The sequence below is a fragment of the Antechinus flavipes genome, chromosome 1 (assembly GCF_016432865.1).
Source record: "Antechinus flavipes isolate AdamAnt ecotype Samford, QLD, Australia chromosome 1, AdamAnt_v2, whole genome shotgun sequence".
NCBI lineage: Eukaryota > Metazoa > Chordata > Mammalia > Dasyuromorphia > Dasyuridae > Antechinus > Antechinus flavipes.
Genome location: NC_067398.1, coordinates 30,816,031 through 30,831,252, shown reverse-complemented (window position 1 = coordinate 30,831,252; position 15,222 = coordinate 30,816,031).

Here is a 15,222-nt window from a genome sequence, read left to right as displayed (position 1 = left end):
ATTAGGAGATATCTTGCCCAATTATCTGCCAGTAAAACTGACAATCTAATTGAAATGGATGAATATTAATAAAACATAGATTGTCCAGGTTAACAGAAGACAAAATAAAATACTTAAATTATCTTATCTTAGTAAAAGAAATTGAATATTTTATCAATGAGTCCTAAGAAAATATTCCCAGGATCACATAGATTTCCAAGTGAATTTTGCCAAATACTTAAAGAACAATTAATGTCAACTCTATATAAACTGTTTGGAAAATAGTTTACCAAATTCCTTTCATGACACAAATATGGTTTTGATAATTAAAAGTGGAAGAGAAAAACAGAGAAAGAAAACTATAGACTATTTTCCTTAGTTAATATAGATACAAAATTTTAAAATCAAACATCAGCAAGGAGATTGCAGTACTTTATGACAAAGATTATACACTATGGTGGTATTTATATTAGAAATGCAGGACTAGTTTAATATTAGTAAAAATCTCCACATAATTAACCATATTAATAACAAAAAACAACCAAAATCACAATTATTTCATTCAATGCAGAAAAAAACTTTTTGATAAAATACATTTTCCATTCCTATTGCAAGAATCATTGGAGCCTTTCTTAAAATGATAAATAATATTTATCTAAAACTATCAGCAAACATTATCTATAATGGAGATAAATTTGAAGCTTGCTCCATGAGATCAGGAGTGAAGCAAGGATATCCATAAATAAGAAAGGATAATGAGAAATACTAGCTATAGTAGTAGCATCCTCCCACCAAAAAAAAAAAAAGAAAGAAAGAAAGAAATTGAAGGAATAAAATTAATCAATGAGGAAACAAAACTATCATTCTTCACTGATTATATGATGTATGTTTAGAGAAGCCTAGAGAATCAACTGAAAAATTGGGTGAAACAACTTAATAATGTTGTGGGATGTAAAATAAACCAATATCACATCAACATTTCTGTATATTATGAATAAAACCCAAGAGCAAGAAACTTTCCCCAAAAAAGGATATCCCATCTCCTGATTTCCCTATTTCTCTCATTCTTCCTATAGTCTCTCAGATTTATATTACTTGTCTAATCTGTCCTCCTCTTTTTTAGCCTTCTCCTTTATCAGTTTCTTTGGATTTTCTTTCAAATGAGACACCATTTCTAGAGCACTCAGCACTATCTCTGGCACATAGCAGTATATCTAGCCTTTTCCCTTGAAAAATGTCTCTTACTAATCCTTCCTTTCTCTTCTTACTATTTTAGGCACTTAATATCTTATATTTAGAGTACATTGATGTCCTAGCAAAATGGTTCCAAACTTTATAGTTATAGGGACTCCTGTTTAATATTAAAACTTTCAGTGAATCATCACTCAATAATACTTATGTCATTACTATGGCTATATGGCAATGGAAATACTCATATGGATCTGTGGTTTCACTAATATGGGTATTCCCTCTCTTGATATAAATCACAATATATTCTTGTCAGCCAATACTTTGTCATTCATCCATAAATGATACAGTGAGTAGCCAGTCAATGTGCTAGGGAACTTTCTTAAGTTCTCTTAGTCTAAGGATATGACAATTAGGGACGGACTATCTGTTGGTTATCCCTCATTGTAGTCATATGGCTGGATTATTTTATTTCCTCTCATATATTCTTTCAGCACTTCCATTACACTTTATTTTTAATGTATCATGATTTGTTTTCTTCCACCATGCATATCCTGGATCTCTCCGTTTTCCTTTGGGTGATCTCCAATTATAATTCTTCAGAAACTGCATCAGAGCCATGAAGAATATAAGTATTGAAAAGATAGATCCATGTTTCTAGGAGAAGATTGGAAGTTTTAAAGAGAATTTTGAAATTTCCCAAAGGTAATACAGCCTGTTTTCTTCCTGCTATTCAATTTTGAATGCATCCAGTTCATATGAAGTATCTAAGAGTTATGTACTTATGGATAAGACCCTTGAGTTGTCCATCCAATTATTCATCAGAATGTGGACATTATGTATTCTTTATCCACTTGGATTTTTCTATGTGAATAATCTTGCTCATTTAAGCCTCTGTGCTGATAACTATTTCATTCTTCTGTTCTCTTTCTTTCAAGATCCTTCATCAGTAATGTACTTTTGTAGTTATTATCATAACCAAGAAAATTAGGGATAAAGCCCACTTGAGCCCTCTTGAGAAGTGTAAATTTAATAGCTGTGATTCCAGTTTTTCTAAAGATTTCCTATAGAACTATACATTACTCTGCTGAATCATGATAATTTGTGTGACAACTTGACACTGATCATTTTCATCTCATTTAAAAAAAAATAACATGCAAATGCTTATTAACATAAAAATAGATAACAGTATCCAACATTAAATTTATTCCATATAATGCATATATTTAAATTGTTACTGAATGTTCTTATCAGTTATATTTTAAATAAGCTCCACTTATGTAAATAAAATTTAATTTACCAAAGAGCATTTGCAAATGTAGCACAGAGATCCAGAACACACACACACACACACACACACACACACACACACACACACACACAATGAAGGATGGGAAATAACAATGAAATCCTGCTATCCTTAATAGTTCTGTTAAGAACCTTAGAAATAATAAAACATAGAGACAAAATGTTTCATCTGGATAGCAAATAATAACATTATTGCGGTGAGAGTTTTATAAAGCCCTGAAGAATTCATTCCTTTAGATATGTGCTTACTTTATTTTATCTTTTCAAAAATATATATAAACAAATGAATAAGCAAAAAAAAATCAAAAGGTCCTATTAGGAAAAAAAACAGTTATCTAGTTTCATTTAATATCTGAATACTTAAGTATTCTTCATATTTAAAGGAAAGTAATATGTACAGTACTACTTAACAGAAAAAAAAATTAATGGCTCCCATTTCAAGTAGTCTTTTGAACCACTTCCAGAAGGCTCTGCAACATTTTAAGGCTTGATACAGTCAACACAGTGTGAGGCACAAACGGTTATCTGGATGACCTCACCAACAATGAGGAATCTCTCGACTTGAATTCTGCCCTGGATTTCTTCCACAATTGTAGTGAAGAAATTTGGCTAACATACATCTCTACATTTCTTATTTTTATTGTTATTAATGATCAGAGATAAGTCATCTTTGCTCTTCTCTTTAAAGGAATCTTATATAATTTTGGCATGTATAGGTTAGACAGATTTTTTTAACAGGGGAACTGTTAAGTTCACATTTGTCAATGGCAAATCATTTTTTTAAGTCAACCAACAATACGCATAGTAGGATCTTCTTTTAATTGAATCTTTTTGTCAGCTTTGTAATATTCATTACATGATCTACGGCAAAATGTTAGTTAAGAAAACATACCTGTCCTCTTCTAATATCTAATGGCAAATTGAGAAGATAAATAATAATAAAAGACAATATTTGGTGTGTATATGGATTCATAAGCTCTTGTAAGTAACTTTATTCTGCCTTTGCCACATATTTTTAAGACTAACAGGCATTCTTCAAAAGAAAAAAAAAAGGTCAAAGCATATGAACAGTTTTTAAAGGAAGTAATACATGTTATTAATAATCACATTAAAAGTATCTAAATGAGTAATAATTCAAGAATACAAGTTAAAGTAACTTTAAATTTATACCTCATATCTACCAGATGGGCAAAAATTACAAAAGAGGAAAATGACAATTTTAAAAAAAAATAATAGCTTTTTATACATTATTGCATGCTAAATTGGTCCAACCAATTTGAAAAAAAGAGTTTGGATCTATGATCTAAAAGTTACCAAATTTTGACCTTTTAACCCAAATATATTACTAGAGTTATGACCCAAAGAAATTAAAGAAAGAGGATAAGGACCTATATTTACATACATATATTCACACATATACACATATACACATATGTTCATATAAATACAAATACATCTGTATGTATCTATATCAGCTACTTTTCATGGAAAGCTGCAATAAGAAAACTGAGATAGTGATTCTCCTATTGAGGAAAAGCTATAAATTGTGGTATATGAATTAATGGAACATTATTGTGTTATAAGAAATGGTGAAATGGATAACTTGGGAGGAAAATGAGAAGATGTTTATGAAGTGATGAGTAAAATTAGAATTAATATAATATTATGTTAAACCACGAGTACAAAAATATGAAGCATTTTGCAAATTTTTGAAGCACCTATATTGTATCAACTAGCATCATCATCCATTTGGGATACCAGTATTAATTCAATCTTCCTAAAAAGTTGATTTCATCCTATCATTTTGTAATTCAAAAAAAAATTTCAGCAGCTCCAACTGTCTGCACAATTATGACAAATATCCTGTCTTTCAAAGAATTTTTTTAAAAAAGAATCTATTTTTGAATATATTTGTACCAACTTCCAGGAGTCTCCAAAATGAAAATTTTCCTCTATTGTGGATTGTATATATTGGCCAACTAACAAATCTACATATTTGGTAGCTTTTATTTGTTCAATTTCCCTTTCTAGATTATCCTTCCTTTTTTTTTTCCTTTTGGCCAGTTCAAAGCATTCTTGAAAACCCAGTTCAAGTCTTTCCTCTTTTATGACCCCTCTCCTTTCTATCACAGTTCACAATGATTCTGGACCCCTGCTTTAATTTCAATAGCTTTCTTGAGATTACTCATTTGGTGCATGCTGCCTTGCTTTGTTAATCAACTTTTAATGAATATCAATCATAAGGGAAAGTCTAAATCACATCTGACACATGTATGGCCTCTAAGCAGTATCTAACAAAGGCTCCCACATTACAATCAAATCAGTAAGTATCAAGTATCTACCAAGAGCCAGGTACTGTGGAAATTCAAAGATGAAAAAAGAATCTCAGTTCTCAAGGAGCTACTAAGGAACCAACAGTCTAATGAGGGAAATGTTTTGTAAACAAAAATCTACAAAGATGACATATACAGAATAAATTAAATATAAGTGCAGAAGGAAGGCTCTAGCTTTGCAGGAATAAGGAAGAGTTTATCACAGAGGGTAGAATTTTAGTAGAGACTTGAAAAACCTTAAGGATTCAGGAGATGGGAAAGAGAAGAAAGAGAATCTCAGGCATGAGGGACAATTGGTAAAACATGCATAGGGTGGAATATGGAATGGTGTAGTAGGAATAATGAGGAGGCTAATTTCACTGAATACTGGAGGTGAAATAGAAGAGAGAAAAAGACTGGAAAGATAGGAGGGGTCAGATTAAGGACTTTGACAAAAAATAATAGATTTTACTCAAGGAGTCTCTGGAGTTAAAAAATATAATAATAGTATGTTATAATATATTATAATAATAAAATAATCAGCATAGTGATAATAAAAATATAATATATTAAAATTATATGATTATATAAATATATTTCATTTTTATATTGTATTATGATATTGTTATTATAAAGTATGTTCATAAAGTTGCCAAACTTTGACTCATTGAACCAGAATCTGAATTTGTGAAAACAAATCTGAATTTACTAATTTAATTTAATTTACAGATGTAAACAAAGCTATACAACGCACTATCAGTATATTTTTAGTTCTATTAACTATATAAGTGTATTAAATGGTGGTAGTACTAGAAGTAGTAGCAGTAATGGTAGAGATAATAATAGTGCTATTTTTAATCAGCTAATTTAAATCCCTCAATTACCAAGCTGTGACCCTTTGATACAGATATACTACTTTGAGATCTTTGGTATAGACAAGACTAGGTTGGAAAGAGCTTTAAAAGCCAAAAAATGGATTTTATATTTGATCCAGGAAGTAATAAAGAGACAAAAGAATGTATTCAATAGGGGGATAACTGATGTATGGTTTAGAAAGAACAATTTCATTGCTGCATGAAGAGTGTATTCATGTGAGGAGACATTTAATGATGGGAGACCAACCATCTGGCTTTTGGAATAATGTAGGTGAGGTGATGAGAGCCTGCACCAAGGTATGGAAGTGTCAGAAGAGAGAAGGGATCAAACATGAGAGATATTGCAAAGGCAGAATTAACAAGATCACCATTGATTGGATCTGAGGCGTCACAGTGAGAAGTTGAGGAGGATATTTAGGTTGAGAGTCTTGGTGATTAAAAGCACAAAGGTGCCCTCAAAAGTAATAGTGAGAATAAGGTTTGGAGGAAAATATTAATTCAGTTTTGGGTACATTGAATTTAAAATGTCCACAGGACAAGTTGAAATGTCTAAGAGGCAGTTGGAGATGTCAGATTGGAGGTCAAGGACTTTCTTTACTTTTTTTGTAAACTGGAACTTAGCACAGTGCCTGTCACACATAAGGTTTATCGATTGATGGCCTGGACCATGGTTAGCTGGCACAACTACAGCCTAGATAAAGAGGTAGCAAAAAGGTCTAAGAAGAAGAATTAGGAGATCTTGGAGAGGGTAGTGTCATGGAAAACTAGAGGAAAGAGAGTATCTAGGAGAAGAAGGTGATCAGCAGTATCAAAGCTTCTAAGAAGTGAAGAAGGATGAGGACTGAGAAAAAGCTATTAGATTTGGCCATTAACCTTTTATTGTGGGGCAGCTGGATGGCATAGTGGATATATCGAGCACTGGCCCTGGAATCAGGAGGACCAAAGTTCGAATCTGACCTCAGGCACTTAATACTTATCATTAGTTGTGTGGCCCTGGACAAATCATACAACCCCAATAGCCTTACAAAAACAAACAAATAAAGATCTCATAGGTGCTTCTAGAAAGAACAGTTCCAATTGATTTAGGAGATCAGAAGTCTTAAGTTAAGAAGAGAAAAGGAAATGGAAGAACCTCTTATAGAAGAATTTCTATAAGAGTTTAGCCACGAAAAAGAAGAGATTTTTGATACTATTTCTAGCAGTTTTTCCTAAGAATAAGAGAGATATGAGTGTGTTTATTAGGCAGGGAAGCAATCTGTAAATGGGAGCAATTGAAGATTTGAGAGGGGCAAGATGAGAGAAAGGAAAATCTGCTGAAAATTAGATATAACACGATTATTTATACATGAAGAGGAGTTTGCCCTGACAAGATAAAAAAGAGACTATTTGGAATCAGAAAGAGTACATATTCTGACTGAAATACTTAAAAGCTATTCAAAAATGGATACATCATTTAACTTCTTTTAGTTTTAATTTTTTTCATCCATTGTTGCAAATACCAAATTAGATAATATTTGTAAACTTTAAAGTTCTGTATAAATAGTATTTGTCATCATCATCATCATCATCATATTACTATTATTATGTGAGAGATAAAAGGGAGGAAGAAATAAGAGAATGTTACCTCTGTAATCAATTATTATTCTGATCCTATGTGATCAGTATGCTATTTGATTTTTCAGGGATGATTTTACAGGAAAGGAAAGTCATGTGATTTAACATAGTAATATGATTATCTGCAAAGTAAGAATGACCCTCAGATCCTAAATTACTTCTGAAATTTTCATGAGTAATCATAAGTAAGTACTTATTAAGTACCCACTGTGTGCCAGTTACTGTATTCGTGCATACAGAGTCATTAAAAACAAAATAGTTTGGAGGGTCATTAGCAGCTGTGGAGATAAGGAAAGGTTTCATGCAGAAAATAATACAAAAAAGTAGTAAGAGGTTATCTATCAATTGATGAAAGTCTGAAAAAGTTGTGACCAATGAATGTGATAGAATTCTATTGCACTATATGAAATGAGGCAATAAGTGATTTCAAAGAGATATGGAAAGGCATCTATGAATTCATGCTGAGCAAGGTGAGTAAAACCAGAAGCCTCATCTATAACACCAGTAGTATGAAAATGAACAATTTTGAAAGCATTTGAAGATTCCAGAGGACAGATAATAAAACATGCTATCCATGACAGAGAGGTGCTGGATTTAATTGCAGAATGAGACTTTGTTTTGTTTTGTTTTGTTGCTATAAAGGCATTGAGAGAATTTGTTTTGCTTGACTATTTTTATTATTTTAAAATTTTGTAAATGCATTTACTTATTTGAAATTTAAATACAAAATAGAAAAAAGCATTGTCATGTGAAACAATAAACATCCATTGCAAGAAAACCTATATAATAAATACCATACTTTGTATTGAGCTGTCCATCTTTTTCTTGCTTCCTTGTGGATTTTTTTTGTTCTTTGCTTTGCACTTTTTATTTTATTCCTTGTCCTCTTTTTTTCTATATGAATTTAGGAGATTTTTATACCTTCTAAATATATGTGTGTATACATATGTATGTATGTATACTTGTATGTATGTATATGTATATATATATTTCCTCTTTATCATTTTTCCATTAATCTACACAGCCTTCTTCTATCCCCTCACATGTTTATCTCTTTATAAATTTAGAAGACTTTTATTCTCTTCCAAAATTTGGTAGAAAACCTCTCATGAAATGAGAATAAGTTGAAAATTAGATAGAAAAGATAGACAGATAGACAAATGACACACATAAATTATATACATATACATATACACACACACACACACACACACATATATATATACTTGTGCATGTCTTACAGTGTATCTCTTCCTTTAACATATATTACATTATGTGTATAATATAATACATGCTGACATGTAATATATAGCATACATATATACACATGTGTGCATGTTCATGCAATAAAGATAATGCATATACATAATAATGCCTATGTTAAATATCTAAATTATTATGTGTGTACATATACATATACACATATATTGTATGTTACATATACATATATATATATATATATATAAAAGGAAGAAAGGTATACTATAAGAAGGAGAGAAGAGGGAAGAAAGGAAAGGATTTCTGGCTTGGGGAATGATCAGGACCAAAGTACAGATGGAATGTTATGAGTGAGGAAGAGCGGTAGTTCAAAGAAGACTCTTGTCCAAATCTCTGCATGATGACAATAAGTATGAACGAATTAACATATAACCAGTCTTGGAGTCAGGAAGCCCTGGGTCCCCATCCTTCTGCCATACAGGTGTGTGTCCATGAGCTAATCACACAATTTCTTACACCATAAGTAAATCTTTCAGACTATAAGCAACAGATGAATTGCCTGTCTATATCAGTATAGAGAGTTTCTACATATCAGAATAAAAATTTCCCTCACTTATTGAAAAAATGGTCTAGATGTGCTTGCCACAACCAAAAAGAGGGAAAAACAATTATAGGGGAGAAAACATGATTATGTTTGTTAACATGATTAATTTGGTCATATCCAATTTGAATATCAGTCACATATTTATTTTAAATTTTGGATTATAATAAATATCCAAGAATGAGTATGTAGGATGAGGCTTCCTTATTTTTATAAAAGGGACTAATAAACCTTCCATCCTCATATATTTATCATTATCCTCAATGCCATATTTTCTCTTACCCCATGTATCCAAGCAGTTTCAAATCTTACTGCTTCTACTATCACAACATCTCTCCAATCCTACTCTTTCTCGTTATTTACATGACTACCACCCTTTGTTCAAGTACCCTCATTTCTAATTTTGTGACCCTTCCTCAAGTCTTTCCTCTCTCAGTTCCATCTTCTAACAATGGCCAAAATAATTTCTGTCATTTCCTATCCACTCAACTTCAATAACATCCTAAGCCTCTAAAATAAAATATGAACTCCTGTTTTTAGGCTTTGTAGTCATTCACATCATGGACTTTTTGGACATCATACTCCTCCTACATGCTGCAATCCAATCCAAATGGATTTCTCTATTGCAAATGTCCACCCATTGAAATTATCTTGTATTTAACTATTTTTACATCTTTTGTATATTTGTATATATTTATTTCCTGTTTTCTTTGTTAGAATATAAGCTCCTTGAGCATAAGAATTGTTTCCTTCATTGCATTTGCATCCCTAATGCCCATCACAGTGCCAGACTCGTAAAAAAGGTGCTTGCTATTTAGTTGATTAATTCAAAATAATAGGAAAATAGAAAATATATAGCAATTGGACAGGTGGTCTAGATCATCGTTTGGCAGAATCCATTTAAATAATAAAGATGGGATCAGCCAGGAACATTTAATTGGAAGTCTCTATTTTGAACAATCAAGAAAAAAGAGAATGGTAGAAGCCATGAGCAATTTCCTCTCAAGTATTCTACCTCCCAGTCTCATAAACTGTTCTTCACCTCTCCATAGGGGTCTCATAACTAAATGTGTAAGTTATGAAATTATGATTTATTGTCAGTAAACGTTGGTTTGTATACCTGTTTTTATAAACCTATATACCTGGGGTCATGCAAAAATTTATTGGATTAAAAGGTGTTGCATATATAAAAAGTTTAAGAAGTCTTACTGTAGATGAGAAAGAAAAAAAAATATATATATATATATATAGTTCCTAGCCCAGATCTGAAAGTCAGTCTCTCTCCCTCTCCCTTTCCCTCTTCTTCTCCCTCTCTCTCTCCTTCTCCCTGTCCCTCCTCTCCCTATCCTTGTTCCTCTTCCTCTCCCTATCCCTCTCCTTCTCCCTAACCCTCTCCCTCTCCCTCTCTCTGACACACACACACACATACATCTTTTCTATGTTTTACTCAGAGGAGTATTCTTATTATATTAGGTGTTTTAAACTGAATGTCTTTTTTGGAGAATTAAGCCTTCCTTAAATAAGACATTTTTTCCCTTAAGATTTTGTATAACATTTGCAAGGAAACCATCCTATAATGCCATAATTTTACCCGTACTACATTATCATTGCCTTTAGGTAAAGTGTGTCAATTGATTATAGTTATAGTCCTGCCATCATTCCCCAACAAATGTCCTCTCTTAAATTAGGATATACATTCCTTGAGGACAGGAATTGCCTCTTTTCTATTTGCATTCTGACCACTTAGCAGAGTGTTTGCTTTATCATCAATGTTTTTCTTTCATTTTGAGCTTTCTAGGAGATTAAGTAAACTTGAAAGCACTCTGTGTTTTAGGTTTTACTATAACTTCTAAGTCATGTGACATCACTATTGTTTTCCCTAATTCTGTAGGGTACTGAAGAAAAAAAAATAGTCTTCAAAATCTGTACCTGTCTAGGCCAGGGCAAGTCTTTCAATATTCCCCAAATCTGGGCTAATATGATTGTAGCCATGAAGTTTTTCCATTTTACTGCTTTTTAACAACAACAAAAGCAACAACAACAACAAAAAAAAATAGTGTAAGGGAACTTTTTTTTGTTTTAGTCATCAAACTGTATTTCTGGGGAAAAGATCAGATTTCATTTGTCTGTACACTCTCTTCTCTCGTATTCCCTTTCCTGATCCCCTCCAATTCTCTTGTAGTTAATATTACCTTAGAGACTGAATTCTAGGAAATTGAATTCAGAGGCTGAATTCCTGAAAAAGATGCTGATCTTTATTACATTAGGTATTTTAAAGCAAATGACTTTTTTGGAGAATTAAGTCTTCCTTAAATTAGACATGTTTTTCCTTAAGATTTTATATAACGTTTGCAAGGGAATCATCCTATCAGGTTTTAATAGTACCTGTGCAGTGTCTGTAGTTTTTTTTTATTAATTTCATAATTTGAGAATATATTGGTATTCTGCTCCAATTAGTCTCTTTTTGTGATTCAAAGTACTAGCTTATCTTCGGATAACATCAAACAGAAGAGCCTACAATTTTATATTTGGTTTGGGCTTCTTTAAAAGACACAAAAGACATCATTTGTGAATAGCTGATCAAATGGTAGAATTCTTTTTTGGATCCAAAAAGTCCTGTTAAAGTGAAATTTTGTTTGAAGTTCAATTTGATTTAAATACTCTTCTCTAAAGTTGACCCAGTGTCGTAGCCTAGAGAAAAGGCCGATGAAGATAATGGATTTTTTTTTTCCTTTTCCTCTTTGGTAAGAAAACCAAGCTATTCCCACTGATGTTAGTGTGAGACAGAAAGCTCTCTCAGCAAAGAAGTGCTGTTGTCGCTCCTTGGCAAAGGAGAGGGTCTGGCAACAAAGCGAAGAGAAAGTCAAGCAGATGAGAAAGTGCTTGGCAATTAAGAGAAGAAAGCAGGAGGAAGAAGCATGCATAGAGACAGAAAAAGAGCCCCAAAATGAGAAACACAAAAGCCAGAGATAAAGAAAGAGAATGGAAGAAAGAAACTCCACACAGAGTTTCCAGTGAAAAGGAGGTACTGAGGCTTGCAGGGAAGGTCCTTAAAACAGAAAGTGAAGGCCAAAGATTGAAATAATCTTTGACTTGCTAGTCAGCCCCTGAGTACTTGAAGTAAGACTTCTTTCTTCCTCAATGGTTATCACGCTTCCTCCACAGTAGCTTGAAATATTGATGATGCTCGTGCACAAGCCGCTCACTCCTTCCATGATGGGGAAAAAGCACAATATTTGGAGATTTCAAACTTATTCACCCAGCATCAGGAATCTTTGAGGGTTTCAAAGGTGTATGGGAAAGCTCAAACTTCAACCTAGCTTTATTCATGCACACAGGACAGTGTCACTTTTGAAATGGGAACAAAGAAAGAATTGTATTTTGTGGCAAGACAGCATAATGGGGATAAAAAAATTGAGTTGAAATCCATAAGGAGACCCATGGGTGAGTGTGTGACTAAGACATAAAACCTTTATATTCCTAATCACTCACTTATATAGCTAGGATTTGTTTATATGAGTTCTTTTCAATGGGCTAAGCATCCATATCTTTGGTTGGATTCAGGGAGGATTAAATTTGGAAGGAATTTCTGCTAATCTGAATTTTTCTTTCCTTTTGCACTTTTCCTACATTAAGAGAGACATTTAATATGCTCTGAAGTATTTTTCCCTCAGAGTTTATACAAGAAACACATCAAATAAGTTGCAACAGAATGTTGCAGTGGTTATAGTGGTCTGGGGAGGTAAGCTTTCAGTATGATATAACCCATACTCTTCCATGACCCTAGGCAAACTGCTGCACCTCTCTGTGTCAATTAGTGTCTTCCTCCATCCTAACAATAAATGTAGATGTGCGTGCCTTGCCTTACAGAATCATTTTAAATGATTACCAAGAACTTTGCAAATAGTGCTGTGCTATAAAAATCCAATAAAAATAAGTGCTTATTAATAAATAATAATTTGTAAAGTAATTGTGGTGAATGTGAACTCAATCATAACACAATTCTTAGGAAAATAAAATGGCCTACTCAATACTGCAGGCACCCTTAACTTGATGTCTTAAAATCTCAACTTCTGGATTAAGATTGAGAAATACTGATGTTTCTAGAGATCAAGAAAGCAGAGGGAAAGAGAGAGGGAGGGAGGAAGAGACAGAAACAGAGAGAGACAGACAAACAGAGACAGAGAAAGACAGAGAGAGAGAGAAAGAGAGAGAGAGAGAGAGAGAGAGAGAGAAAGAGAGAGAGAGAGACAGAGAGAGAGACAGAGAGAGAGACAGAGAGAGAGACAGAGAGAGAGAGAGAGAGAGAGAGAGAGACAGAGAGAGAGAGAAAGAGAGAGAGAGAGAGAGAGAGAGAAAACAGAGATAGAGAGAGAATATGCTTCTCTAGGACAGCAAGAACCTAAAAGAGAAATATGCTTTAAAAGGCACTGAAATCTCTGATCCTTTGACTCAAAAAGATTCCACTGCTAAGCATATGAGATAAATTCAGGGAAAAAAATAGTCCATTACACCAAAATATTCATAAAAATCCTTCTATTGTGTTGCTAAAGAACCAGAATTCATCAACTAGGGAATTGCTAACCAAACTGTGCTAAAGTAATGCTATGGAATATAGTTGCAATGTCTATCAAAAGTTTAAAGAAGCAGAGATTTCTATGACCTGACCCAGAACAAATTAAACAAAATATCCTCTTAGTAATGACTGCAACTTCAGTGATGGAAACTGAAAGAATAACAACAAAATCTGAATGCTGTGTGATTAAATGAGCAAGTATGGTCCTGGAAAATAGTTGACAGTTTCCAACTCTCTATCTTTGCAGTGATGGAGGATTAGTGGGAGAATTTTGCTGAATTGTTTCCCCATTCCTATTCTATGGGAATCAGAGCAAGATTTAGAAGATTTAGAAATGGAAATGAAGTGAAAACAAATAATATTAATAAAAATAAGATGTTTAAATATTATGGTGATATCCAAGAAGAGAGCACAGGTTCTTAAATAATGTTTGAGCATAGTTTTCTTTTTTCTTTTTAATGACCATAACAAATTTAAAGGGGAAGAACAAAACTTTGTTTTTATAATATATTATTTGCTAAACTTAGAAAAAATTATTTTCTTATTCTCCTGAAATTCACAAAATGTTTGCTAATATTTTAATTAAGTAACCAATCAAAAAAACATTCATTATTTGATTCTTGTACTGAACTCTGGTAATACAAAGACAAAAAAAAAAAAGTATTCCTCCCCTTAAAGATCTTATCTTCTATCACAGGGAAATAAAAACAAATATTTGGCACTTACATACATCAAAGTAGGTCTTATTTCAGGGCAGCAGAGCAGCAGCCCCGAAGCCAGGAAGGCTTGAGTTCAAATATGATCTCAGACACTTAACACTTCCTAGCTGAGTGACCCTAGGCAAGTCATTTAACCCCAATTGCCTCAAGGGGGAAAAAAAAGTAGTTCTTATTTCAATGTAACATCCAGTTAAAATAATTAGTTTAAATTATTTTAAGCCTAGAGGTAATATGATGACCTCTCATTCATTTTTCTCCCTATTCTGCTACTTTAGACTGTTTTAAATGAAAATTTACAAGGGTAATACTTGTTATGAGGTTCCCGGTTAGGAAATTTTTAACATTTAGGCAGAGGTTAGTTTCTCAGTCTTAATTTCCATTTTCAGCAAATTCTAATTAACTCCAGTTTCTCTGTGATTGAGACAAAATTCAGGTTCCTGGAATTTTATGGATAAAGATGAGGTAGAATATATTATAGTGTCTGGTGATAGCTACTTGTAAAGGAAATTGGGAAAAGAACAAGTCAAGTTAAATTGATAAGCATTTATAAAATCCCTACCATGTGGCAGACAGAGGAGATACTAAGAAAGTCAAATAACAGTCAATGCCCTCACAGTGTAATGGGGAGACAACATGCAAATATGTTGAACAAATAAAATACATTTAGGATATATTGGGAAGCTTTAGAGGAACTGCTAACTAGTATTAAAAAGTATCAGAAAAGATCATAACTTTACTTAGAATTTTAAGAAATCAATCAGAAATTAAGTTAATTAATAAGAAGTCCCACATCACAAAGGCAAGTTGGGTGAAACAATCCGCAAGTAATGGA